A 23,788-nucleotide genomic window follows, 5' to 3' on the forward strand; every position below is an offset into this window, starting at 1 on the left:
AAGTATACTTGAATGAATGTACAAGTATATATTACAGGTTAAAATCTTTCAGATAGCTAACTATTCCAGTCAGCTAAGAAGGCCTCTGCCATAGTATATTTGCCAGGGCTTTAGCTCCTAGAAACTCACTCCCACTTCTCTGAATCAGAGGCTGGTGTGCAGAGATTACATTTTTGGGCCACAGATGCTTAGCTGGCTGAGTTTCCCAGAGCTGGCAAAATTGGGAGTAGCCAAGGGGAAGCAGGGATGGGGATGACTTTGGCCTGAGCCAGTCCCTCTACCCACTCCCACATGTGTCTCTGCAGGGCCTGAACAAAATGCTGCACTCCAGCCCCCACTCCTCCTCCTCTTTTCTCCCTTCCCCACAGCTATCCAAAGACTCAGCCCAGAGTCAGCTGGCGGGCATTTGGGGTTCCTCAGCTGCCCTCCTGGCTGTATTTCCTGGTCCTCTCTGTACATGCTATCCGCTCCAGCCAGACCTGGTAACTCACTGCCCTGGTGATGCTGGACCTGTCCCTGCCTCTGCAGCAATGCTAAGAATCTCCCCTTTCTAGACTGCCCTTCGCCCCTACCTCTCCAAATCCTCCCCATCCCGCAAGCCTCTGCTTACTCTGCTGCCCCTGGGAGCCCTCTCAGATGATCTCCTGAGCTTACTGGGCGTGATCACCTTGCTGTACATAGTTCTTACCAAGGTTCACTGGCCTAACCACACCTCCCCCCAGCTATGAAAGTGGAGTCCTTCTTTAGCCCCTTTCTAGATTTTAGTTCAGACAACCCCACCCAAAACCACCACTCTGCATGAATGCACATATTTCACCACGGATGCTCCTGCAATGGACAGAGAGCTGCAGGATGACTTATAAGCTGAGGTGAGAGACCCCTCCTCCCTGGCTATCTGGGCAGGGGGTGGGGTGGGAAAGGAGAAGGAAGTGGGGGATGGGAGATGGAGCTGGGTCTCTTCGCCTTCTCAGTAGCTCCCTGCTGGCAGCCCTTGCTCAGATTCGCCTAGCTCCAGGAGTAGTTCCCTGAGTCTAGAAAAAATAAAGTGTACATGACTGAGCAGGAGGCCCAGATTGGGCAGCCAGACTAGGGAGATGAAGCCTTTGTTCCTTGGACAGGCTCGTCTGCCCTCCCCTCCCCTGGCCCAGGCCCCATTGTTGGCCTTGGCTCTGGGCTCAGCCCTCCCTCTTTCTCAGGGCTATTTTAAGATTCCAGGCCAAGGTCACAGAAATGTGGACTTCTAAGGGGCTGTCACCCCAGAGCAATGACTGAAGGAAGATTCCATGCTCTCAGCCACACACAGACGCAACCTCCCCCACTCTCTCTGAATCACACCATGACTTCATGCCCTGCTGGCAGGGAGTAGACCCCAGCTGACTCCCCGTAAATGCTTGCTGGGCTTCCCAGAGGCACCCCCACGGTGGGTCCCTGGACCAAGGGGCTTCATTCTGCTTCTGTCTCCACACTGGTGAGGCAGGATGCTCAGAAATGACTCCATGCACCTGCCACCTTGTTTCAGTGGATCCTGGCCTCTCCGCCCTTCCCTGCAGGAGCTGGTGAGTGTCCATCCTGCTGGGGAAGGGAGCGAAGCAGAGCAGGTGCAGCCAGGAGAGTCACTTCTGAGATACTCTCTCAGCACTGCGGCAAGTGCCCCCATTAACAAACACAAGGTTTCTCCTATGGCCTGTTCCTTCCACCTGAATTCTGCTATTCATTTTGTTCAGCAAGAACTCTGTTGGGAGGTTGGGTAAGGGGCTTATAATCAGATTTTTTTTGGATGGGGGGGCAAGAGGCATGCAAATAATTACTATTTAATTACTAAATAGTAATAAATAATTACTGTTTAATTACTAACTAGTAAGAAATAATTACTGTGTAATTACTAACTAATAAGAAATAATTACTGTTTAATTACTAAATAGTAAGAAATAATTACTGTTTAATTACTAAATAGTAGGAAATAATTGCTATTTAATTCAATACCTGTTTATTGAACACCTACTATATCTGGTGTTGGGAGTGTGGGGACTAGGAAAAGGCTGGGCAGAGTCTAGCCTCTAGACCTGCGAGGAGGTGGCTAAGTCTATTATAGATCCTTCCTCTGGAAGTCAGGGAGTGTGTACCTGGCCCAGGGTGTATTCTCAGAAAGAGTGAATTAAGACTAGAATCACTGCCTAATAGCCAGAGGTGCCCAGGTTGCTGGGGTGCACAGCCCTGTTTGCATCACCAGCTGGAGGCCCTGCTGGCCTCCCCACTTGACTTTCTCACACTGTCTCTAACATTTCGGCCAGACATCGTTGCACTTCAAGTTGGGAGGATCGTGCAGGTCTTGCAGTCCTCCAAGTCCCCAGCATGGGGCCTGGGAGTCCAGTGGAGACTCAGTGATGCCCCGTACTTATTGGCCCAGAGCGTTGTGTTTTGAAATAGTTGATTTTTTTAAATTAAGAAACTTTATTATTTAGAGCAGTTTTAAGTTAATAGAGAAATTGAGCAGAAACTACAGAGAGTCCTTACAACATATCCCTTTTCTATACCCTCCCTCGCCCTGTTTCTCTTATTATTACCATCTGGCATTAGTGTGGCACATTTGTTATAATCGATGATGCAATACTGACACATTGTTGTTAACTAAAGTCCATCATCCACTGGGTGCAGTGGCTCATGCCTGTAATCCCAGCACTTTGGGAGGCTGAGGCAGGCGGATCACCTGAGGTCAGGAGTTCGTGACCAGCCTGGCCAACATGGTGAAACCCCATCTCTACTAAAAATACAAAAATTAGCCAGGTGTGGTGCCGCGGGACTATAGCCCCAGCTACTTGGGAGGCTGAGGCAGGAAAATCGCTTGAACCCAGGAGTTGGTGGTTGCAGTGAGCCAAGATCGTACCATTGCACTCCAGCCTGGGTGACAAAGCAAGACTCCACCTCAAAAAATAAAAAATAAAATAAAGTCAATCATCAGCCGTTTACACTGGAGTTCACTGTCTGTGTTGTACCATTTTATGGGTTTTGACAAATGCCTAATGTCGTCTATCCACCTTTACAGTATCATGCAGAATAGTTCCACTGCCTTAAAAATCCTCTGTACTCTGTCTATTCATCCCTTCCTCCCCCAGCCCCTGGCAACCACTGATCTTTTTACTGTTTCCATAGTTGTGTCTTTTCCAGAATGTCATATAGTTGGAATCAGACAGTATGTAGCCTTTTCCAATTGCCGTCTTTCACTTGCTTTCATGTTTTTTAGAAATATGAATTTAAGTTTCCTCTATATCTTTCTGTAGCTTGATCGCTCATTTCTTTTTGTCGCTGAATTATGTTCTGGTGTCTGGATGTTCCATAGTTTATTTATCCACTCAGCTACTGAAGGACAGCCTGGTTGCTTCCGGTTGTTGGCAATTATGAATAAAGTTGCTATAAACATTTGTGTGCAGGTTTTTGTGGGGATCTAAGTTTTCAAATCGTTTGGTAAATACCTGAGAGTGTGATTGCTGGAGTCTATGGTAAGCCTGTGTTTAGCTTTGTATACAACTGCCAAACTGTCTTCCTCGGTGGCTGTACCATTTTGCATTCCAAGGGTGGTTGATTTTAATATTGGAGATAAATCAAACTGCAACCCATCAAACATAGCCTCTGAAGGATCCTGGGAGGAGCAGCTACTGCCTCCCTGTCACTGCAGACTCTCAGCTGAACAACCTCCAGGCCTCTCAGGACTGAGGCTGGCCCACCTGCTGTGAAAACTCAACACACCAGGCTTCGTTCTCATCAATCACTGGGCTCCCACTAGTCCCAGAATTACTTTCTCCAGGAATGCGGTCAGCTATCATTTTTGTGTCTGCCCCATGCAAGGCACTGAGGACTGAGCAATAAGCACAGTGCTCAGTGTCCTCCACCTGCCACCATGGAACTCACCTCCCAGAGAAAAGCCAGCCTTGCTGGCCCCAGCTAAGGTCCTGCACCAAGTGTTTCTCCTTGTTCTCTTTATTTAATTCTTGCTTCAACCTTGTGAAATAGGATGCAAGTAGCATTATTATGCCCCATTTGCTGGTAAAAATCTGATGCAGAGAGAGGTCAAGTCACTCACCCAATGTCACACAGCTGGTCGATGGCAGGGCCAGGCTGCCTCTGAACCATGAAGCATTATGGCCTCTTGGGAGCTACAGACCCTGCCACAGGACCCATGACCTGGCCGTCCTCCCAGCCACAGATGCTCACTGAGGGTGGCCATGTGCTCATCTTCCACCTGCTGGAAGGTCAGAGGAAGCAAAGCACTGCCTGTCCCTACCCACTTCTTCAAGGCGAGTGTGTGTAGGTCCTGGGCAGGGAGTTTGGGAATCTGACTTCTGCTCTTGTCTTTAGTGTGCTCAAGGCAAGGTATTTGGCCCCACTGGGCTTCCGTGGCCTTGGTTGTAAAGTGAGAGATTTGTACAACTCCTCCAAGCATGGGACTTTTTCCCCCGAAAAGAGACTCCAAGAAGAACAACACCAATTTTGTGTCACATGCTGATTATAAGTGCTGTGCCAGAGAAAGGTTAGTGCAGATTGGATGGTGGGGGGAAGATGTCATGAATTTGCCTCAACTTTCAAGGCCTCTCTACAAAGGCTGCTGAGAGGAGAGGTCTTTAGCAATAGGCAAAAAGGCCATGGACAGTAAGGCTGTGTCTGCAATGGGCTCTGCACTGTGCTCAGCTCAGGGCCTGCCTTTCTGGGGTGCCCAGGGCCTCCCATGCACTTTGAAGCCCATGGTCATTGTTTCATTCTAGGCACAAAATCCCACTGTCCCCAAACCATCCTGTCTAGTGGCTGGTCCCTTCTGAATGACATTATGCAGGCTAAATTTCATAGTAAACTCACAAGTCACAGAGGTACAGTTGCAAAGGGCCCCTGAGTTCATGGGCTTGGTTTGAGCACTGCTTCAGTGTCTGCTAGCTGGATGGCACTAAGACAGTTGCTCAACTCCTCTGTGCCTCCATCATCTTGTCTATAACACTCCTGCAAGGAGTTGGCAGGCAGGACTCACACCTTTTCATATCTGCATCCCCAGCAGGTACTCAACAAATGTGTTGAATCTGTTCTACCTACCTGATACATACATGGGAAAATACTTCTTTAATCATAAACCATCATATAATTAATATCAATGGTAATGTTAAGATTAGTATTAATGTTGTTACTTATAGAGTCTTGATTCACACTCAGTCTTCTTGCTCCTGATAATCCCAGGCAGTCTGGAGGTGGGGGCATGAGTGGCCACACAGTCACAGACAGACATTGCACTCCCATCTTCCCAGCATCTGCCCACACCCAAGGCAGAGAGAAGAGGGACCGATGAGGATATGGAGAGAAAAGGATGTCGGGAAAAGCCTTGGCGAACAGCACTCTGGTCAAGGGCCAAGTGTTTCTCCCCACAACAGCAGGCTGCAGCCAGAGCCCCTCCACTCCACTCCCTGAATGCTGCTTCCATTTCTTGCCTGTGGGGAAGAGCCAGGAGCATCTGTCCCACAGAGGCCAGCCCTTGACAGACAGCACTGGCTGGTCACCGAGCCAAGGACTGGAGAGACAGAGCTTGGATGATGCCCTCCTGCCCCTTTCCAGCCATTTTTGGAGATTTGAGAAAACAAGTCATTAGTCTTGAGTATTCCTTAATGATCTAATGAGAGCAAGGCGAGCCAGGTCGTCAGGATTGAGAGCACCCAGGTCAGGGCCTGGGAAGGCACCTGAAATGATTAAGAACCTTGTTCTGGCTGCAGAGGCATGAACTCATGCCGTATCTATCCAGAGGCGAGGGGCATCTGGAAGGATGGGTGGGGGAGAGGCAGTAACTGCTAACTTGGAAGGTCACTAGCTAATTTCACATTCTTAAAATCGAATCATAATTTTATTTTCCTAAGTTGGAAGAACCTTTGAGACCACCCCTTGTTTTGCAGATGGGAAGACAGAGGGGACGAGGCTTGTCCAGAACTCCTGTCAGTCTCCCCCTGTCTCCAAGGCCTGGATTTTTTCTTTTTTACTTGTAACATTATTTTTTAGGCTTAAAGTACATTCCAAGAAAAAAAAATCCAGGGCATAGAAAAAAATAACCCATGCTATTTATTCACTCTCACTTGGAGAAGCTGTTAGCGCTAATGACCTTTCCAAATTAATAAAATCTGTAAATGCTCAATTGTTTATTGCACACATTGAGTTACACCTCTAAGTGACTGGAAGGAACTGAACATCCGCCTGGAATATTTAGCTCCAGGGCACTGCAGCCAGCAGTCATGCTTTGTGCCCTAGGCAGGGGAGCTATGGTTAGAATTCCCTGAGAAAGGAGGCAAGGCAATCTGGCAGCCGTGGTATGCTCAGCCCTGAGCTATAGCCTGTAGTAGACAAAAAATGTTAGCAATAATCATTGCTCAGGGTTCCTTTCAGGGACTTATTAGAAGAGACCAGATTTTCAGACAGGAACATAGGATAGTACCTAAGCAAGTGATTGATTACAGGCTGTGGCATTCAGAGAAAGTACAACTGGGAGGGATCTGGAAGGCTTGATGAGGGAGGTGGACTTTGATGTGGACCCAGTAGAAAGAGCAAGATTAGGTCAGATGGTGGGCACAGGAAGGGGCTTTCTAGGCAGGGGCCATAAGGTGAACAAAGGGTAACAATGAGAGTGTAATAAGAGCCCAGGTTCCCAGTGGGGAGAGCAGGCAGAGGACACAGGGATAGGACTGGTTAAGCGGAAGGAGGCTGAGTTCTGGAAGGTGATGGTGTTTGGATTTCAAGAGGTGGGAACAGGAGAATCCTGTCTCTCAATTCTCAGACCGCTCTCTCTGTCTGAGGCCACATTGCACAAACACCATGCTTACGAGCCAGGGGCTCTGATAGTGTTTGACTGTGTCCCCACCCAAATCTCATCTTGAATTGTAACTCCCGTAATTCCCAAATTCTGTGGGAGGGACCCAGTGGGAGATAATTGAATCATGGGGCCAGATTCCCCTATACCTCTCTCGTGGTAGCGAGTGAGTTCTCATGAGATCCGATGGTTTTATGAAGGGGCTTTTCCTCCTCTTCACTCTGCACTTCTCCTTGCTGCCACTATGTGAAGAAGGATGTGTTTGCTTCCCCCTCCACCATGATTGTAAGTTTCCTGAGGCCTCCCCAGCCATGCAGAACTGTGAGTCAATTAAACCTCTCTCCTTTATAAATTACCCAGTCTCGGGCATGTCTTTATTATCAGTGTGAGAATAGACTAATACAGGCTTCCTGGCCAGTCACACTGTCCACTATGTCCTTTGGTCCTAGTGAGTCTCCCTGTCCAAGCTTGTGAATGACACAGGCCACTCTGACTTCCAAAATGAAGATGGACTGAAGTCTTGCAGAGAAACAGTGTGGAGGTGTATGCTGTGCTATTGTTGCAGGGTGATTTTTATTTTAACCATTTATTAAGTGTATAATTCATTGAAAACATTCACACCGTTGTGCAATCACCACCATCCATCCTAGAACTTTTTCATCTTTTCAAACAAAGCTCTATCCTCATTAAACAATAACTCCTCATTCTCCTTTCCCTGCCTAGCCCTGGCAACCACCATTCTACTTCCTGTCTTTTTTTTTTTTTTTGAGGTGGAGTCTTGCCCTGTTGCCCAGGTTGGAGTGCAGTGGCACCATCTCGACTCACTGCAAGCTCCACCGAGTAGCTGGGACTACAGGCGCCCGCCACCACGCCCTGCTAAATTTTTGTGTGTGTTTATTTTTAGTAGAGACAGGGTTTCACCGTGTTAGCCAGGATGGTCTCGATCTCCTGACCTCATGATCTGCCTGCCTCGGCCTCCCAAAGTGCTGGGATTACAAGCATGAGCCACCACGCCTAGCCTTCTACTTCCTGTGGAATCATACAGTATTTGTGTTTTTGTGACTGACTTGTTTCACTTAGCATAATGGGCTGGAGGTTCATCCATGCTGTAGCCTGTATCAGAATTTCCTTCCACTTTAAGGCTAAATAAAATTCTTCTGCATGTATATACCACATTTGTTTATCCATTCTTCTTCCTATAGACGTTTGGCTTGCCTCCATCTTTTGGCTATTGTGAACAATGCTGATGAATGTGGATGTACAGATATCTGCCCCAGACCCTTGCAGGAGGATTGAGCTTCTTAAAAACAAAATGCTTCTAGCTTTCAAATGATCAGGGCTGATCTGCCAGCCCTTGCTGCTAAGGCTCCACAAGGAGCAGATTGCCAGCTTGCCATTGCTTGTGTGCTAAGACCCTCCTCTCTTGAGCAGAGCTGCACAGTATCCTCTGCCAGGGACACAGATCGAAGCTGGCCTCTCGCACCCACCCCTTTCCCCATTCCGAGCTAGGCTGCTCAGTCTGCGTTTGGCCAGTGTCAAGGCCTCTTTGCCTTCACTTCTTATCCTGAAGTGCATCAGTCATGTCGAATTTGTCCCTCGCTGAGGTAGCAAATGCTTTGTGCCCTTGCTTGGTAAGTTCTTTCCCCCACCTTTGAAAATGGATTTAGCCACGATTGTAAAAGCCAAGTAAAATCACTCATGAACAGTCTCCCCTGCTGTCCAAGGAGCTCCCCACTTCCCGACTCCCTCCAAAAATCCACGTATGCATCAGCAGAACTAAAGGGCATCCTGTCTTGAAGCATCACTGCCTCTGGGCGTTAATTGCCCAGACTCACATTACAACACATTACAGTGGTGACACACTCAAGCGAAATGCAGGAGAATTCACAGTTCAGGTTAGCGTTGTCATTAACTCAAGTCTTTGGTGTCAACTCCCTCCCGCCCCAAACGTTCCTGCCTGGCCTCACAGTCAACCTCCACGATGCATTTTCTGGCCTTTGTTGGTTTGTGTCAGCTCTTGAACATTATTTAAATGTAGTTTGGGGTCCATGAATGCAATTACCATTGTGTTATTATTCAGAGCCAGATTGTTAAGATGCAGGCAGCTGTACAAGGAGATGCCCTGTGCTGTGAGGTCCAATTTAGGAAGGCCTTCCGAGCTGCACGCGCAGGGTTGCTAGGCAACCCCATGCTACAGAAGTGGAGGCCTCACTCCGGAGTGGGAAGAAGCCGGGGCGCCTTCAGGGAATTGGAGGCAGTGGTCAATCTGAGACTGGCACAGCGCCGGGGAGGGAGAGGGAGGCGGCGTGGGCCGAGCCCACGGGCCTGGAGGGGTGGGATCCTGCGAGGAGCGAGGGGCGCCCACCCAACTAGCATGCGGTGTGCCTGGGGAGGGGAGAGTGCTGCTGGGAGTGAGAACACAGAGAAGGTGCAGAAGCCTGAGGTCGGCCAGGAAACTGCTGAGGATACCCAGAGCAGATGCTAATATGATTCTCCGTCCCTTTCTTCTCTTTGCAGGAAATGAGCAGATTTGCAGAAAAACTGGTGTCCTGAAATTTAAAACTAAGGCGTCGGTGCTTGTGAGTATGAATTTTGCTTTTTTTAGTTCTGTGGCTTAACAATGCTCCTGGGAAGTAGTTGGATTTCCCTGTTAGAGGAAAAGAGCATGACCTGGATGGGATCGGCTTTTGGTTCTTCTTCTGGAAGGTTCCTCCCTCAGGGTGGGGCTGAACCCAGGAATGTAAGGCATTGAGTTGAAGGAGGGTGGTTTGAACCCTGGCTCTGCCCTCTAAGTGGAGAATGTTCCCACTGGCTCGTGAAAGAGTCACTCCCTTGACTTGATTGCTGTGCGGGAGAGCAGGACTCTAGAAAAAAGAGAAATGTGCTTTTATTTTTTACTTGGGGCCACAAACAGTTTGTACAATTCTAAGTTTGCTGCTAGGTTGACCCCCTATTCAGAACAGTAAATTCTCATAGAGGCCATTTAACAGTATGTTAAACTAAGTGCAGTCACAGGAACCAATCCATTAATCAATCTGAGAATGTCATTAATCACCAGGTGCCAGGCAGCACCTGGAGGCTCTGGGAAATCCACGAGAAGCAGCAGGCATTGGCTCTGTTTTGGAGGAGCTTTCAGTCCAGTGTGGGAAGAGAAGACACCTGCACATGAGACAAAGAACTTTATGACCAGGTGTGTGCGCCAGCTCTGGCTGGCATGGCCCGGGCAGAAATGCTGGGGATGGGAAATGGTTAGGGAAGACTTCCTGGAGAAGGAGAGGCTTGAACTGGACTGATGGAGGAGGGAGGCCATAGAAGGAACGGGTGGATGCCTACGTGGAGGATGGCGTAGGCATGGGTCTGAGGGTGAGAGGGGAGAAGATGCTGGCGAGGTTGGACAGGGCCGGGTGCTGGAGGGCTTGGCATGGCTTCAGGAATGGTCTAGATGCAAAGAATCAGGATGGAATAAAGGATTCTTCACCTATGTGAATAAAATTTAGTTTCTGCCAGTTTCTCGGCCACTCTATGACATGAAAATGACTGCATAAATTTTTCACAAACTTGAGGTTATACTGGAGATCAGTCTATACACTGAGTGGATTACAGGAAATCTACATTGGAGATATTCCCTTTGTCTCAGAGAGAGAGAGAGAGAGAGAATAAGACACACACACACACACACACACACACACACACACACAGAGAGAGAGAGAGAGAGAGAGAGAGAGAGAGAGAGAGAAACTTCTCCAGACAGCTGCAGCCAAGGGCCACCAGAGCCCTGTGAGGCCACTAATGGGACCACATCCTGAGCTCCTGGTTGACAGTCACCAATACAGCACTCCCAATTGTCCGCTTGCTTTTCCCTAGAACTGCTTCTCACACAGGGAGCTCTAGGTACTATGCTGGGATTTATTTATTTAATGATGATTAATTAATATTTGTCCCAAGCAAGCAGGAGAAGGTAGCTAGTTCTAAATCTCCATAACAGCAGCCAGTATTCACATTGCATGACCAGTTCACAGCACACTTGATGGTACTGCCTCATAGGTGTTTTACAAAGGCTCTGTCCAGTATTCTCGTTTTGCAGATGAAGAAACTGAGGCTCAGAGTCGTTCAATATTTGCTCTAGTTTGCTCTGCTAGTAAGTGGTAGAGCTGCCTAAGACGTCCACACTGACTTTCCACTGCACATAACTGGACATCGCTCTGATTATGCAACAGGCCCTTTTGGCTCAGCCCTTGCCTCCTGCTTATTCATCCTGGGGAAGAAGAGTAATTGTTGTGCTGCCCCACGGGGTCCGGTTGTCGGAACTCTCTCTGTTCTGGATGTTCGTGTTTTGCTGTTGCTGGCTTTCGTGGGCTGTGTAATGTCAGACTGGTGGTCTTCGGCGAGGCAGGAAGGTGGTTATGGTGCTGCCTTCAAGGAGGAAGGCTCATGTGCGCTTCCAACTCCTGGGACCACCCTCTGAAAAGATGCTGGAGGGCTTCATTTTGAGCCACTGGTGACTGACTTAGGTTGGGCTTCCTAGAAGCAGAGCCTGAGTCAGGTTTCAGTGGGATGTGATGCATCCAGGGAGAGCTCTTAGGAAACCCTTGTCAAGGAGAGAGGGAAGCTGGATAAAGAAGCAAGAGCTGAGTGAGAATGTGGTCTCAGGGCAGGTCTCCCTGGGTCTGGTCCACGTCAACTGCACTACAGTGATGTCTGACTTGGAGGCAGGGGGCAGGGCTTGTGTGTCCCCTTGTTTGTCAGCAGCTGCCCCCAGAGTATAGCTGGTGGTGCAGCCTCCAAAGCATCACCTTAACCAAGAGTAAGGATCCAAGAATGTCATGAGTGAAAGCTGTGTGCCACACTCAGCAGCTGGGGACTGGTCACCCCCAGCACGTACAGAGACCTGGACAGAGCATCAGTTGCTTTTATTCTCATGCCTGTAAGCACCACTATTGTCAAGACAGCCACATGTCATTTTCACTGACCTGGCAGTAATTTTCATTGCAGTAAGGTTGTATTTTGGGAGTATAAGTATTAAAATAGAAATCAATACCGAAGTCTGATTTTTTAACTGAAAATAGCGTGTGCTTTTTTAACTGGAATTTTATTCTTAATAGACACTATCGTCTCATGGCTCTAAATTCAAAAGTACCAGAAGGTATATTGTAAAAAGTCTCCTCTCTACCTCTGGCCTCAAGCAGGCTCCTATCCTAGAGACAACCAATATTGCCAGAGTTTTGTGTTACTTTCCAATGATAGTCTGCACCCAACAACATTGTGGTTTAGATTCCAAAATTTTGGTGAATCTGATGCAGTATAGAAAGGTGCCACATTCTTGGGTCTTTAGAGTCAGCAGTAGGGGTTATTCCAGAAGGGATTGAACTGAAATAGGCCTTTTCTTTGGAGAGGGAGCAATTAATAGCCTGATTCAGCTCTCAGTGGAACGTTTAAAATGCATAAGAACTTCACAAACGTTTTCAAACTCTAGAGTTACTATATAAACAATTGATACAGGAATTGTAAATTACTTTTACTTCTAATTGCAAATAATAAGTTATTTTTATTTCTAATTGCAAATAATAATTATTATTTAAAGCAAATTATACATACAATTTAAATTCTTATTTAAAGCAAATTATTTGAGATACTGTGTGACAGCCCCTGGAATCCCCAAATATTTAAAATAATTTAAAATTTCACTAACTTCACTATTTAGTGCAAATTATTGAGGTCTCCCTGCATTTATCATCTGATGCCATTTGCATGTCATGTATTCTGTTTCCAAAGTGCATTTCGATTTCCTGCATTGTCAGCACCATGTGAATTTTCACTGTGGTTTCCTTTTATGAAGTGACTTGACTATAATTTGGAGGTACTTTCTCAACATAGGATCTGGTCCAAGATGGAATGGGTTCTTTTGGTGGTAAGCCCCCTCTGGTAGAAGGGGCTGAAACAGGAGCTAGGTCATCTGTCAGCACAGTTACACAGCTGATCCACACTGCCTGACAGCAGGCTTAGAAGATGTCTAAGGTCCTGTCATAGCTGAGTCTCCTCTGTGCATCTTTGGTATCATCATGGCCTTTAAAGGCCATTTACCTCACTTGAATTCCAGGCTGTGGGGCTCACACTGGGCACTTATCTTCTGAAGTTTGGTCTTGAAGGCTCTGTTCAATGCCTGTATACATTTTCCAAATTGAGCTTATTTTGTAATCGTGTAGGCCTAGCAGATACGTTTTTCTCTTGCAAGCAAGCTCCCTTCTTTCAGGTCTCCTTCATGTTTACACACTCTCTCAGGTTACAAGAAAATCCTCTAACTTGTTCATGACCTGTTCCAGCCCAAGACAGATTTTGGTGGCACCCCCATGAGGCAATGAAAAAAAAAATCTCATTTCCGTTCAAGAAATAGAATCATTATCTTGATTGAAATAATATCTTTCCTCAACCTGCAACCAGATAAAGCATCAAATTGGTGGAGTTTCCTTATCACTGCACAGAGTTTGCAGGACACAGAATAATGGCCTGTCAGCTGCCTCTGGTGGGGTGTATTACAGAGCCCACAGCTCCTGGCCTGGTTTGGATTATACCATGTCTGGTGCAATGTAAAATAATTCAATTAATGGCAAATATCATCATATTAAAAGGAGAAGGTAGCATAGACCCTAAAACAGAGTAAGCAATAAATGCAGCTACTGTAGTGGTTGTTTTTATTAGACACATCTAACATGCATAGGCAATTGTGGGGGTGGCTGAAGCCTACAGATATTTATGTCCTTTAAGGATGTGAGTACTTTGGAACCTGCAACCCCTACTAGGCCTAAGATTCCAGGGCTTCAGTGGGAGTAAGGGGGTGACTGGGTTTGAGAAGGTGGACCAGGTCCTAGTTTTGGGTAGCAAACAGGACAGCTAGAGGCCAACAAGCCGATATATTTGGGAAGGGAGCTGAAAGAGCTGTGGGTGGGGAGGCAGGGGGTCTGGGTTCCAGTCCTGATTTGCCATCATTGTCATGCAGCTTTGGGCTCTTGGGGCCTCAGTCGCCTCTTTGTTCAGAAAGGATAACATGGGGGTATCAGGAGAAGGAGGTGAGGCAATGTTTGTGCAAAGCCCAGGATACTGGCTGTACCTTTGATCCTTCCTGTCCCTCGTCCACTGAGTGGGGAGGCTCTGCTACAGCCCAGGCAGGTCTGCCACGTGGTAAAATGCTGATTCCCACGCTCTTTTCTTATGTACTGCTCAGCTCACAGCACTCCTCCATGGAAGTTTTCCTTAGCCTTAGAGAGCAAGGGGATAGAGTGTCATATAAACAGCATTAGCTCAGAGTGCAGTCCAGTCCAGTCCTCGTTACCTGCTTGCCCCATGGCTTGGCCTCAGTTCCCTCTTCTATGAAAATAAAGGGGTGACTCAAGGATCTCAGTGACTTACCTTTCGAAGCAACTACTCTGTAACAGGCACTATTTCAACCATGTTACGCTTATTAATTAACAATCCTCACAACAGTCCTATGCATTAGAAACTTATACTGTCTGCTTTTTACAAGTGAAAAGTAACAGAGAGGTTAAGTAACTTGTCCAAGGTCACACAGCCAGTAAGTGCTAGAATTGGAATCTGAAGCCAAGCAATCTGGTTAGAAAACTTAAAATGAACTGCATCAGGACTAAATAATACCATCCAAACAACCTGGGCTTTCATCAGACCCTAAACCATAATCCTATTATAGAGAGAAGCAGTAATAATAATTATATCTTTGTGATGTTCTAGGAGGCTGTAGAGATTGTTCCTATACCTGGTGGGAGGTTGAATGATATTCTGACTAAGATACCTGATCCTGGTAGCTCAGATCTCTTGCCATGGATCCTGTAAAAGTGTTGCTAGCTGTATATACTCTGTAGAACACCAAGGTATGCGGGCCTTGCCCTCCCACTTACTTGCCTTCATCTGGCCCACCCCCATCACCCTGCAGAGCCCTCCTGGGCCCTTGGGGCTGTGCTGTCTGCCAAGACTTCCCCAGAGAAGGAAACCATCCCTCCCAAACACCACCCATGCCTGCTTCATTTCCCTCTCTCCCCAGGCATGGCATAAGTGACGTGAAAGCTTCTATCTCTAGACCCTTGTCTTCAAGAGGAGTGCTGGCCTGTCATTGAGTGTGCCTGATTACCATGGTAATCACCAGCGAATGGCGTGATTTTATAATATATTTCCATCTGAAATATGAACAGGTGTGCTGGGGAAATCAACATTTATCAACAAGATAGGTCTAGGGAGATTAATATTGAATTTAGGATTGCTCAAGGAAATGGAAGGAAAGAAGGAGGGAGGGAGGGAGGGAAGGAAGGAAGGAAGGAAGGAAGGAAGGAGGGAGGGAGGGAGGGAGGGAGGGAGGGAGGGAGGGAGGGATATCTTCCTTGCAGGGAAGGAAGGAAGGAAGGAAGGAGAAAGGAAAGGAAAGGAAGGAGAAATATCTTCCTTGCAGTCAAGGGCATTCCAGCCTGACTTCTGACCACTCCCCCAAGGAAGGGAAGGAAGGGAGGGCGGGAGGAATATCTTCCTTGCAGGCAGGCAGGCAGGAGGGAAGGAAGGAAGGAGAGAGAAATATCTTCCTTGCAGTCGAGGGCATTCCAGCCTGACTTCTGACCACTCCCCCAACAGATGCTCCTTTCCTGCTCCTCCTGAGATGGTCTCCCACCCTGGCTTCCAAGCTTGTCACTCACATTCCTCCTGGCTCTTCCCTTTTCTCTCTCCTTCCCAGTGCTTAACTACCTGTCCAATCCCACCAACCCTGGGAAGCCCACCCAGCCCCCAGGAATCTCTGCCTCCTTGACCACCTGCAGCACCCACATTCCCCACATCCAGCGTAGGAGAGTCTGTCTCCACAGCTGGCTGGAAGGCCCCCAAGTGACATGCATTCATCTGCTGTGTAATTCAGCCACCAGGCACAAGCCTTGCTCAGCCATTCAGGATCCCTTATTGGTTGGGGACTCTGGTCCCACCCACTGTCCTCAGAAAAGACAAGCCTCTGTTGAGCTAAGAACTTCTCTATTTACCTAGGGCCCCAATTGAAGACATCACCAGGACAACCTCTGGGTGGCTCTAGAGCAGAGCACCACAGCCAGATTGGTTTGTTCCTGCTGGAGAAATGGAATAATCTGCATTGTGGTATTTCTTCCAGAGGTAAAGGCAGCAGAGGGCATCCAAGGAAATGGCAAGGCAGTTTGATCTTTAAGCCTAGTGGTCCCTGGCATTATTCCCTCCACCCACTTCAAAATCAATGGGTATGAGAAGCCACACTCGTAGGACAAGGAGGGGTCTTCCTGCTGCTCCATGGCCACCCTTGGTGGGGGAAAGGTAGGGCCCCGGAAGAGGCAGCCTTGCCCAGAGGGCCCTGGCACAATGGGACACATGATGGGCTCCACTGCTTTGCCCTGGATCTGTCAGCGTCTCAGACAGAGAGCAGGCCAGGGTTTTTCTGTCATTGCAAGCAGGAGAACAGAATGGACCTGATAGAGGCTTCTACATGAAAGGCCTTCGTCTTTACTTTCAAGTAGACAATGCATCAGAGAAGTTGCCAGACCCGCTCTGACGATGCGACAGGCATCAGCTAATATTTTGATTTTAATAGAATGAATAATAAAGAGCCCCAAGTGTCTCTCAGAACTAATTTTGAAGAACATATTCTGCCACATGTCCCTCTAGTTGGATCAGGCTCCTAAAGAGATCATAACAAAAGGTTTAAACCAAAAAAAGAAAGACAGGTATTCCTCCACCAACTTTTCTCTCTTTTAATTTCCTTCTTGTAATGCTTCTCACAGAACAGTAACTTATGAAAGGATGAAATGAAGTTGGAACAAGAAGCAGCAGGCAGAAGAGGCCTGACGTGGCAGCCCTTGCTTTTGTTCTGCAGTGTGAATGGCTTTGCGGCAGATGCCCTCCCTGAGATGCCCTCCCTGAGCATGGCAATGTGGGGCCTCCCGGGCAGACAAGTACCAAATACATTTAAGGGAGAGGGCACTGCCTCCCTCCACAGGGGTCCGCATGAGTCAGGAGCCTGGCAGGAAACAGGTGGCAAACTCCAGTTTGTAGACAATTTGGAGAGTTGAGTTCAAAGGCCAGTGCCAGGTGCAGGGAACTCTCAAGACCCAGTGCAGTACCCCAGGGCTGTGAACACCAGGGAGCTGTTACACCCGGGGGCACTAAAGGGGCAAGGAGAGGGAGGGGCTGCTGGAAGCAGAGACAGTGAGGGTGGGGTGGAGGGGCGACCTTACTGGGGCTGTGACCTCTGGTCCAAGGATACAGCCAGTTTGAGGCCTCCCTGAAGAAAGGGATACAAGGCATTAAACACCCCAACTCCAAACCCCAAACTCCCTTCCTCCATTCTCCACTTAGGGCCCTACAGGCTGAGCTGACACAAGGCCAGAGGCAAGGGAGCCCACTGCTGTGTCTGCAGGGGTCGGCCTCCCGGGGCAAAAGAAGAGCAGAGTGGGGTGGGAGGGGCAAGCACAGGCCTTGGCCCCAAGGTGGACCCAAGTTCTCAACATGCCAGGCCTGGCCTAAGGGCTGATGTCATGGCCTCCAAGAAAGTCCACAGCTCACAGACACACACAAACACACACACGTGTATACACACACATGCACACACCTTCCTGTTGACCAGGGATTATAGTTCCTTTTGCCAGAAACACAAGAATGATGGCACTGTCACAAAAGGTTTCCCTGGAAGAGGAAAAATGGGGCCATAAATGAATCCACACTGAAATGCCACCTTGGGTCCCTTACCCAGAGAGGAGGAGCTGAAGGAAGGGACTAGAATAGTTCTAGCAAGGTGCCACAGGAGTCACCAGGAGGGGGCCTTGAAGAAGTGCCAGCCAAAAGGAAAGGCTTTTGCAGATGAGGACACCTGAGTTCTAGAAGCTGAGGCCTGAGGGTGAAACAGGAGGGTGAGGGGGCCACTTTGCTGGTGGAAGCCACCCTCCAGCAGGTGCTGCTTGTTCTTGGCTCACGGTCCTGCTCCAGACCAGAAGTGGCTCTTGGAAATGTAGACAGCTCTCAGCTCTGTGCCCTAAAGGGGTTTATGCTGATGAAAACACCGCCAGTGAAGTCATAGCTCCCGTAGATGTCCAGCCCACACTATGGGGGGCCTGGGCCAAGTACTTGCAGGCATCATCTCTTTTCATTGTTCCAAGAGCATGAGGTGGGCATGGCCCCAGAGGAGGGTGCAGAGACGCGAGAGGTCAAGTCACTTCTCCAAGGCCACACACTGAACCCAGATGGGTTTGATTAGGAACTCCTCCCTGGCCTGGCTGCCTGCTGGCAGTCCCCTGGCTGAGGAGAGTCCACTCCTACAAATAAGAGAACATCTTTCAAATATTGGAACATACATTTACATTTTTTATTTGGGAAAATTTTTAAATTACAGAGAAACTGCAAACATAAAAATAATCCAAAGAAGATCCTTATATTCTCATATCTCAGATTTACCTGCTGTTCGCATTTTACAGCACTTGCTTAATCATTTGTGTTCTCTCTTACACACACACACACACACACACACGTGTTCTTCCTGAACCATCTGAGGGTAAGTTCACCCCTTCATACTTCAGCATGTGCTTCCCAAGGATAGGCATATTCTCTGACATAATCATAGCATGGTTGATCAATACATTTAACATTTATATAACACTTTTATCTAATCTATCCTTTGTATCCCTATTTTGTCAGTTAACTTCATAATGTTCTCCCCAGCATTTCTCCCTCCAGTAGATCTCATCTAGGGTCGGATATGGCATTTAGTTGTGTCTCTTTATCTCCTTTAATCTGGAACCTTTTCACAGCCTTTCTTTGTTTTTTATGACATGGACATCTTTGAAGAATACAATGCCCCTAATTATTTGTGATACAGTATGTCCCTCATGTTGAATTTGTCTGATGTTTCCTCATTATTAGATCTAGGTTTTGTATTCTTGGCCAGAACCCTGCATAAGCCCTCTTGGTTCTTCTCAGGTCATCATCAGGAGGCCCTCATTGGTGATGTTAATTTTGATCTGTCAGTCCAGGCAGTGTCTGATTTCTCCATTATAGGATGATTTTTTTTTTCTGCCTTGGAACTAGCAAGTGGTCTATGGGGAGACATTTTAAAACCATGCAGTACCCTGCTCCTCATCGGTCTCTCCCTAGATGTAGCACCCATTGATGATTCTTGGCTCATCCAATCATTAACACGAGATTGCACAATGATGCATTTCCAACTCCAGCACTGCCTCCATTCTTGCCAATGGACCCTTGGCATTCTACTGTAAGCAATAGAATGTATTTATGTATTATCTGCATAGAATGATGAACTCTGGTTTTTCCAATGGTTTAGAATTTCTCACCTATGATATTTTGATACACCACTATCCCTATTTTGAGTATGTTCTTACTTTCTGGTATAGAGGAGATTTCCAGGCTTATCTTGCACCTATCCTGCACCAGCCCTGGAATCAGTCATTTCTCTGGGGGGCTCTGGTTCCTTTTATCGAGGAATGGTATTAGACACCCAGATCTGGGTTTGCTCATTGCTGTGTATCTTTGCACCTTGGCTCTTTCAGGGGACAAAACTAGGAAATACATGCATCCATATACCTATACATCCATATATTATTCACCCATACACATGCACATACACTTACATATTTGTATTTTAGAAATCGTGAATCCACACCAATACCTCTAATTCCAATCCATCTCTACTAGGTTGTTTCCTGCCTTCCCCTTCTCATAATTGCATGTCCTTCTTCAGCAGTGAAACCTGGGCTCCCCAAACTGTCAACAAAATTCACTCATTTACTCATCCTATATCACATCTAAAATACTCTCAGAATTGTTTCACCCAAATCACTACAACCAACAAACCTCCTTCCCTTCATCCCCACCTCACCATGCCATGTTCATAAATTACTAGGATTAGTCTTTCCTTCCTGATTTTTTCTATCCTTCAGGGTGGTTATAGTCTTTATTTGAACTACAGTTAGGTTTCTTTTTTTTCAGTTTGAGGGGTTTTTTTCCTTCTCATTCTTATTAATTTAATTTTTAAAAATATGTAGGACATTAACATGCTTTCAGAAGTCAAACTATACAGAAAGGTATAGTTAGATATGTCACTCTGCTTTGAAACCCATTGCTTCCTTGTAGGTAATCAATTTAATTGTTTTCTTCTTATGCATCTATTTATTTGTATAAAGAGAAGCAAAATTATATGTTGTCTTATTTCCCCTTTCTTACAGAAAAGGTAGCATATATATAGATAGATAGGTAGACAGATATAGATTTAGATGTATTTACATTTTACTTTGTTCATTCAGTAATATTTCCTTGCAATCACTTCATATCAGTCCATAGAGGTCTTCCTCACTCTTTTTTACAGCTGCATAATACTCCATTGTGTGTATATATCATGGTTTATTCACTTGCTCTCTTACGGATGACCACTTAGGTGGCTTCTCATATTTTGCAACTACAAATAATGCTACAATGCTTGTACATGTGTGTTTCATATGCTTGGGATTCTAAAAATGGGATGATCAAGTTGAAGAGGATGTAGTTTTGTTAGGTGTTGCCAGATTCCCCTCCATGGGGTTGTGTCAGTTTGCACTCCTGTTTTCCCACGACCTTGCCAACAGATGCTATTGTCAAGTTTTGGAATTCTTGCCAATCTCACTGGTAAGAAATGGTATCTCATTGTAATTTTAGTTTTTACCTATTTTATTATGAGTTAAGTTGAAATTTTTTTCATGTTTAATGATCATTTTTACTATTGCCTTTTGTGAATTATCTGTTTATATCTTTTGTCCATTTGCTATTGGATTTTTGGTTCTTTGCCCCTCCATTTTTAAGAATCTTTTATATACTAGTGACATTAGCCCTTTGTGTATGATATATGTGACAAATATTTTCTCCCAGTTTATTATTTGCTTGTGACTTTACTTATGGGATTTGTCATATAAATTTGTTTGTATAGTCAAATTATCTAATCTTTTCTTCTTGCAGCCAGGTCAGCCAGGTTATAGAAGAATTCACCCATGTGGAAACGTAATTTTTAATGGCTATACAATGCTAAACCATAATTTTCATATAGATTCTAAAAGATGAATTGGAATTCTAGGTTGATGGGGTGGAGGATGAAGGAGGGAGGGCAGATGGGGAGCCAGTCTGGAAGCTGGAGCAAGCCCTGTTGATTTTAGGATGGGGACAGGGGACAAGTGGTGTCTGCCCTGTAGCGATGGACATTCACACGAGGCATCAAGATCAGTCCCCGTGACACAGTCCAGTGACAGGACCCACTAAGAAGGGCTGTGGACTTTGGAGGAGGGAGAGGTCCTTTGGGTTGGGCATTGAGTCTCTGGGGCAGGGCCAGGACAAGGATGAGGCAAGTGAGGTGCTCACTCTCAGGGGCGTGCAAGTGTAGGCCTGGCACCTGACAGTGAGTGCCTCCTTAAGTGTGGTGCCCTAGGGCCTCACCTGCCTCCCACCACTGCCTGCTCTTCCTTGGGGAGAAGAAGGACTTGTCAGGCCTTGGAAAGATACAAGTTGAATGGATGAGAAAGGGGTATGTATCGTAGACCCTGAGACTGTGTGTGGGAGAAGCAGTCCATCCATGAGGGGACTAGCCCAGTTAGGAGTGGTGTGGTGCTAGAAAAGTGGGCTGGGAGGAGTTTGGATTTTATCCTGAAGGTCCTGGGAAACCACTGCAGGACTTTAAGAAATTACGCCAAACTAGGGGGAATGGAGATGATAACAGCCACTTCCCAGAGTTGATGTCAAGATGAAATGAGATAATCTACATAAACCTTTTCAGTTGGTGTGGGGCCTGACGTGGAGTGGAAGCTTAATCATCATGAGTTTCCTGCACTTTGAGGGGATCTACTGATTTTCTTAGTCAGGTTTGGGTCTAACATCATAAACACAGCAGGACTGTTCAAATCACAGTGTAGGAATAGAAAACTAGCAAAACTTGAAGTAAACTAACTGTCCACTCCCGTCTGGAAACATCTTGGGAAGAGGAAGACGGCATGTTCAAGAACTAGAGGAAAGTCGAAGCTTTCAAGTTGCTCCAAGGCCTCCATTCTCAGAACAGAAACTGAGGCCTGGGAAGGCTCTGCAGTGAGTTCATGGCTGTGCCAGAGGCTCCTCTCCTGCCCCACACTCCCCTCCCACCACCCCCTAGACAGCGCCTGTGCTCGGACAGTCTGTGAGTGTCTCCTCCCTGAACTGTGCTGACCCTGAAAGCAGAAAAAGCGAGAAGCAGACAGGACCAGGCGGCCCTTCCCACCCCGACTGTGGCAGGCTGGCCTGGGACAGAGCAGAAGGCCCTCTTTGCCCCAGGCCAGCTCCCTGAAGGAGGGGCTGCCCAAGGAACTGAGGGCTGTCATTGCCCTCGACTTGCCAGCCCAGTGAAGGCCATTCCCTGTGACCCCGTGGGTCACGCCAGTCAAGTGTGTGGGAAAAATAAGTGTGCAATGATGTGGTGGGTGTGTCTTTCAGAGCTCACTGGTCTCCCTCTCCCCCAGCTCCCGCTGATGGAGGCCAGGAGGACGCCTGAATCTCCCAGACACACTCATGGAGGCAGGGCACACAAACTCGGCTCCCAGCTCCCAATGCTCCCACCTGCTTCAGGCCTGCAGCTCCTGCTGAGAAACCTAACAGGTCCTGGGCAGATTCCCAGCCTCCAGTCCTCCCTGCACCCCTGCCTGCTCCACCAAGCTGTGCAAATGGCTGCCTGACAGGCCATCATGACATTTAAGGGCACTGGGAAGCCCCTGATGCAGACCCATCTTCCCACCGGCTTAAAATCCATTCTCAATGCGTCCTTAGCCTCATCATGTCCTGTCTGTGGCCGAATCCACTGCCATCTCTTCTCAGATGCCTTTCTCAAACTCCAGAGGAAGAGTGGCCTTCTTCCTCTGCCTACAGCCTACACAGTAGGTTTCAGCTTTTGGGGCAGGCCTGGCCACGTCTGTTTCTTGTCCCAGGTAGCTGTGAACAAAACTGTCTGCCTCTTTCAGTATGAACTACCCAAGAGCTGGAGCTACTTCTTATTCGGCTTTGATATCCCCAAATGCATGGATTGAGTGACTGACATGAAAACGGAAAGACCACAGGCTTCAGATACTGGAAGGATTAAGCTTGAAGCCCGGCCTGATACTTGCCAAGTGGCCTCAGGGAAGCCACTTACATTGTCTGAGCCTCCATTTTCTCATCCATTCAACAGGATGATGGTATCTACCTTGTAGGGTTGTTGCCCCACATAAAGTAGTCAGAGTGCCCAGCCCAGGACCTAGGACCCGGCAGGAACCTGTTGCTTCCTTCACAGATGCCTACTATGTGCCTGCTCTGGGCCAGCCTCCAGGGCAGCCAGGGAGACAGCAAGCTAGGACTCACGCGCGGTTCCGGAAGCCTCTGTTGAGAGCCGTGTGTCTGGGTTGCGCTGGGGCTGGGGCTGCAGGGATGGGTACAGCATCCCTGCCCTCCAGGCATTAATGGTCGTTCCCATCATGGGCACAGTGGATTTTCCAGGTTCCTTCCAGCCGCGTAGTTGCTGAGATCAGCTCCTAGAATTTGGTGATGGATGATTCCTGGGATATTCTTCCCAGAGTGAAGGGCCTGGCCTAGGTAGGGGAAGTGAGGGCTAGAAGGAGAGAGGAATTCAGAAGAAAGAGGGCTGAGGGCCTAACCTCAAGGAGTGCCCAGTGTGGCATACCCATTGCTCTCTAGGAGGGGGTGAGATGGCCAAAGCCAGCCTGGGTTCCTCCCTTAGGGAAAACAGGTGTCAGGCAGCTTGGGGAAGAAGTCACAAGCTGGGTTTTGTCCTCTTGTTTAACTTGGGGCCAGGGCTGGGAGCACTGGACCATGGGGCTCCAGAGCTCAGGCAGGGCCAGAGAAAGAGTTAAGTGAGACCTGGTGCCATCTTCTTCTACTGCCAAGGGAGTCTCTGGGTCCAGGCCCAGCAGA

The 23,788-nt window shown here is 47.6% G+C and overlaps 1 protein-coding gene across 1 annotated transcript in view; it reads left to right on the plus strand.

Annotated features, from left to right (window-relative positions):
- The window catches only part of ZBTB7C (zinc finger and BTB domain containing 7C), a 382,043-nt gene that overhangs the window by 214,665 nt on the left and 143,590 nt on the right, over nucleotides 1-23,788 (plus strand). Inside the window, exon 3 of the mRNA XM_025365135.1 lies at nucleotides 9,344-9,405. The gene's annotated coding sequence lies outside the window, so the exon portion shown is untranslated. The remainder of the gene's footprint in view (nucleotides 1-9,343; nucleotides 9,406-23,788) is intronic.

This window comes from Theropithecus gelada, chromosome 18 (assembly GCF_003255815.1).
Source record: "Theropithecus gelada isolate Dixy chromosome 18, Tgel_1.0, whole genome shotgun sequence".
Lineage (NCBI taxonomy): Eukaryota > Metazoa > Chordata > Mammalia > Primates > Cercopithecidae > Theropithecus > Theropithecus gelada.